The sequence below is a fragment of the Chrysochloris asiatica genome, unplaced genomic scaffold (assembly GCF_000296735.1).
Source record: "Chrysochloris asiatica unplaced genomic scaffold, ChrAsi1.0 scaffold00294, whole genome shotgun sequence".
Classification (NCBI taxonomy): domain Eukaryota; kingdom Metazoa; phylum Chordata; class Mammalia; order Afrosoricida; family Chrysochloridae; genus Chrysochloris; species Chrysochloris asiatica.
In genome coordinates, this window is record NW_006408812.1 from 38,743 (window position 1) to 44,684 (window position 5,942).

The window sequence follows — 5,942 nt, forward strand, 5'->3', positions numbered from 1 at the left end:
AATAAGTTTTACTTGATTATTTCAATCCTATATGCAATACCAATCAATATCAAATTATTTCTAGTTTACATTATTTTCAGGTTTTTAAGGTCAGCAGTTCTTCTAAGTTCTTCAGTTATTCTATAAAATTCTTCTAGCTGTTGTCTGTATTTTTTAAGTCATAAGTTATGTTGGAAAAATTTATCTTGGACAACATCACTAAATTTTTTTCCTTATGAAAACAGTATCTTATTCTAATCTTGGGACAATGACATATTTAAGAAAATAAATTATTTGTTCAAGCCACATATCCTTTATGGTTCATTATTTAAGACTAAACTTTGTCAGCTCAGTCAAAATAGTCAACTATAATTTTCCTCATAAAACATTATTGGCCTTCAGAAAATTCAAGAGGTACAAATCATTTTATGTGGTCTTTCATATCATTTCCATATGTCAGTTATTAGTTCTGTTTCTCTTCCATTCAGGTTGAAGCAGGCAAGTCAACCTGCTACCATGCTCAAAATTTCAAAAGGATAATTCCTAGGTTGAAAAATGGATCAAAAGTTTGCCCCTAAGGAGGAGCACATAAATTGAGTGGATTTCTCACAATATTGAGTATGTTCCCACAAATGGTATACAGACTCCAGTAAGCAAGAATAACAGCTGAAGCTACAGCAAAATCAGACTTGGATTCTGCAAGAATCAGGGCACTGAAAACCACAGTGGCTTAAATGAGCCTCTGGTAGGAATTTTCAGACAAAAGACCCATGCAGTTTGCAATGTCCTCATTATTTTCAAAACAAAGCATATTGTATCTATACCAGTGTATTTACCGCTTTCTACAGACTGATCTATACAATTCTCCTTTCTAATCATGCAGTTAGCATGAAACACCATCTTTAAAGAGAAACAAACATAAAAGGGTACTATTCATTTCTGATTATGACTGCGTAATCTGGAAACAAATTCCCTTCATGATCCCATTATCCAAATTTATGAAATTTTGTGGAATGTTAGATAATTAATTATAAAGAGAATTCCTAAAGAAATGGGTATTAGATCAATTTTCTAACTTGACTATTTATGTTATATAAATCACAAGGTATTTAGGGGGGGTTGCTGTTTGTGTTTTTGTAATAAACTTTCATCTATTCTGATTTTCATCTTGGAGCACACTGTTCAATTTAGTGGCCCTGTTTTCACTTTAAAAAGAAGTTTTCCTTTAAATCTTAAGAAGTATTTCAGCCTATTCATTCCGAGAGTGGTAGTTATTTTCTACAGCAAGGTGTTTTCAGACATTTCGGAATGGAATACATGCCTTAAAACACCTTGTTTTAAAAGCTACCTACTGCTCTCAGAATGAATAGGCATTTTATAAAGGAAAAACAATGTCACTAAAATGAATGTTGAAAATCTGTAAGGTGCTCATACTGTAGTGGTTTGTATGTTGCTGTGATGCTGGAAGCTACGCTATCAGTATTTTAACCATCAACAGAATAACCCATGGTGGACAGGTTTTTGTTGAGTTTCTAGACTACTACAGACTAGGAAGAAGGAAAGGCAGACTACTGCTGAATATTTAGCTACTGAAAATGTTATAGATAGCAGAGGAATACTGTTAGATAGCACAAGGTATTGAATATTGAAACATGATGAATTGCACCAGAATATTGTTAGATATAGTGCCAGATTATGAGCCACTCAGATTGTAAGGCATTCAAAATACAACTGGGAAAGAACTCCCTCTACAAAGTAAATCAACAGTGAAGAAATGAATGGAAAAAAGTGATCAGGACCTTCTTTTGCTGATGGGACACAACTCAAAATGAAGAGAAATAGATGTTAACAGCTATTAATAACCAGAACATGGAAAGTATGAAGTATAAAACTTGGAAGCCAGAAGTTGTCAAAAATGATATGGAACACATAAAGATTGATCTCCTAGGCATTGTTGCTGCTGTTGTTAATGGCCATAGAATCTATACTAACTCATAGAGACCCTATGTACAACAGAACGAAACACTGCCCAGTCTTGCACCAACTTCAAAATCATTGCTAAGCCTGAGCTCATTGTTTCTGCAGTGTGCCAATCCATCACATTAGAGGTCTTCCTCTTTTTCTCCAACCCTCCAATTTACCAAACATGATATCCTTCTCCAGTGACTGGTGCCCCCAGACATTATGTCAGATGTATGAGAGATTAAGACTGGCCGCCCTGGCTTTCAAGGAGCACTCTAACTGTACTTTTTCCAACATAAACCTGTTTGTTATTTTGGCAGTCCACATACTTTTAATAGTCTCCTCCAATACCATAAAGCAAATATACCAAGTCTTCTAGAGTCTTCCTTATTTACTGTCCAACTTCTGCATGCATATGAAGTTATTGAAAAGACCAGACTTGGGTCAGGCACACATTAGTCCTCAAACTGACATCTTTGCTCTTCAATACCTTAAAGAGTTCTTGTGCCTAATGTAAATGTCATTTGATTTCTTGACTGCTGCTTCCATGAGTGTTGATTGTTGATCAGAGCAAAATGAAGTCTTTGACAATTTCAAACTTTTTCCATATATATGGATGTTGTCTATTGATCCAGTTCTGAGAATTTTTGTTTTCTTTACATTGAGGTGCAACTCATACTGAAGGCTATGGTCTTTGATCTTCATCAGCAATTATTTTCAGTCCTCTTTGCTTTCAGAAAGCAAAGTTGTATAATCTGCATATCGTAGGTTGCTAATGAGTCTTCCTTCAATCCTGATGCCACGTTTTTCTTCATATAACCCAGCTTCTCAGATTATTTGCTCAGCATGTAGGTTAAATAAGTTTGGTGAAAGAATACAACCCTGTCATACACCATTCCTAATTTATATCATTCAGTGTTCCCAAGTCTGTTCTAACAACTGCCTTTTGGTCTATGTACAGGTTCCTCATGAGCACAATTAAGTGTTCTGGAATACTCATACTTGACAGTGTTGTCCATAGCTTGTCATTATCCACACAATCGAAAGCCTTTGCGACATCAATAAAACATCTTTCTGGTATTATCTGATTTCAGCCAAGATCCATTTGATGTCAGCAATGGTATCCTTCGTTAAATGTCCTCTTCTTAATCCAGTGTGAACCTTTGGAATTCTGTTAATGTATGGTTGCAGCCATTTTTGAATTATCTTTATTAAAACTTTAGTCACATGGGATATCAATGATATTATCAGATGATTTCTGCATTCTGTTGCGTCACCTTTCTTTGGAATGCACACTGATAGGGGTCACTTCAAATCAGTTCACCAGGTAACTGTCCTCTAAATTTCTTGGCATAGATGAGTGCCACCTCACTCTCTTGAAATATTTCAATTTGCATTCCATTTATTCCTAGAACCTTATTCTTTGCCAATGTCTTCAATGTACCTTGGACTTTGTCCTTCAGAATCATTGGCTCTTGATCATATGCTACTGCTTGAAATAATTGAACATCAACCATTCCCTTTTGGTACGACTTTGTATATTCTTTCCATCTTCTTTTGATGCTTTCTGCATTATTCAGTATTTTCCCCATTGAATCCTTCAATACCAAAAGTCAAGACTTGAGTTTTATCTTCAGTTTGAGAAATGTTTGGGCACGTTCTTCACTTTTGGTTTTCTATCTCCAGTTCTTTGCACATTTAGTTATAATATTTGACTTTGTCTTCTTGACCTGACCTTTGAAATTTTCTTTTCAACTCTTGTACCTCCTCACTTCTTCCATTTGCTTTAGCATCTCTATACTGGAGATCAAGTTTCAGAGTTTCTTCTTTCATCCATTTTGTTCTTTTCCTTCTTTCTTGTCTTCTTAATGACCTTTTGATTTCTTCCTATATGATGTTTTTGTTGTCATCCCAAAACTCTTCTGGTCTTCAGTCTTTAGTGGCTATGGCATCAAATCTGTTCTTTAGACGCTCTCTAAATTCAAGTGGGATATAGTCATGGTCATATTTTAGCTCTTATTGTCTTGTTTTAACTTTCCTCAGCTCCAGACTGAATTTGCATAGGAGCAATTGATGTTCTGTTCCACAGTCTGCCCCTGGTCTTGTTTTGGCTGATGATATGGAGTTTTTCCACTTTACAAAGATGTAATCTATTTGGTTTCTGTTTATTCCATAAGTGAGGTCCTCGAGTATAGTTATCTTTTACGTTGTTTAAAAAAGATATTCACAATGAACAATTTATAGGTGTTGCAAAATTCTGTCATGCATCCTCCAGCATTGTTTCCGTCACCAAGGTGATACTTTTCAACCACTAATATTTTGTCTTTGTTTCTAGCCTTTGAATTCCAATTACCAGTCATTATCAACACATCTTGCTTGCATGTTTGATGAATTTCAGACTGAAGAATTTGGTTGTTGTTGTTAAGTACTGTGGAGTTGGTTCCAACTCATAGTGACCCTGCACAGGGTTTCTGAGGCTATAAATCTTTATGGGAGCAGAAAGCCTTATCTTTCTCCCATGGAACAGCTTGTAGTTTCAAACTGCTGACCCTAAGGTTAGCAGCTTGATTCGTAACCACTACGCTACCAGAGCTCCTTGAAGAATTTGGTAGAATACTTCTATTTCATCATCACTGGTTTTAGCTTTGCTGGGTAAATTTGAATAACAGTTGTATTAACTGGTTTTCCTTGTAGGCGTATGGATATTATCCTATCACAGACAGCAATGTATTTCATAACTGATCTTGGTATGTTCTTTTTCATAAGGAATATTACACCATTTCTTTTAAATCAGTAAACCATTTGATTGTCTGATCAAAATGGACAATACCAGTTTATATCAACTCACTAATGCCTAGGATCTACCACTCATCTGTCAGTTTTTCATACTGTGGTAGCTTGTGAGTTGCTGTGATTCTGAAACTATGCCACCAGCATTTTAAATACCAGCAGGGTCACCCATGGTGGACAGGTTTCAGATGAGCTTCCAGAAGAAGACAGACTAGGAAGAAGGAGTGATGACCACTTCCAAATATTTAGTCACTGAAATCCTTATGAATAGCAGAGAAACACTGTCATCAGATATAGTGCTGGAAAATGAGCCCTTCAGGTTGGAAGGCACTCAAAATGTGACTGGGGATTAGCTGCCTCTTCAGAGTAAAGTTGACCATGATGATGCAAATGGAGTAACGCATATGGAGTAAAGCCCATGGGAGAAAAGCAGGCAGGACCTTCATTTACTGATGGGTCACAACTCAAAACGAAGAGAAATAGCTGTAAACAACCATTGAAAATCAGAACATGGAATGTACAAAGTATGAATTTGGGAATATTGGAAGTTGTCAAAAGTGAAATGGAATGCAGAAATGCCCATATATTAGGCATTAGTGAGCTGAAATAGACTGGTATTTGCCATTTTGAATCTGATGACCGCATGGTTTACTATGGCAGAAATGACAAATTGAAAAGGAATGGTGTTGCATTCTTTGTCAAAAAGGACATATCCAGATCAGTCATGAGATCCAACACTGTCTGTGATAGGATAATATCCATGCACCTACAGGAAAGGAGCTCTAGCAGCATAGTGGTTAAGAATCAAGGTGCGAATCTTAAGGTCAGCAGTTCGAAACTATCAGCTGTTCCATGGGAGAAAGATGAGGCTTTCTGATCCCATAAAGATTTACAGCCTTGGAAACCCTCTATAGGGTTGTCATGAGTCGGAACTGACTCCAAGACACAACTACCAACAGGGAAGTTAACACTACTACTGTTCAAAATTACGCACCAACCACTAAAGCCAATGAGGAAGAAATAGAAGAATTCTACCAACTTTGTCAATCTGAAATTGATCAAACACGCAATCAAGATGTATTGAGCATTACTGGTGATTGCAATGCAAAGGTTGGGAGAAAAGAAGAAACATCACTAGTTGGAAAATATGACCTTAATGATAGAAATGATGCTGGAGAATGCATGATAGAATTCTGCAAAACCAATAATTT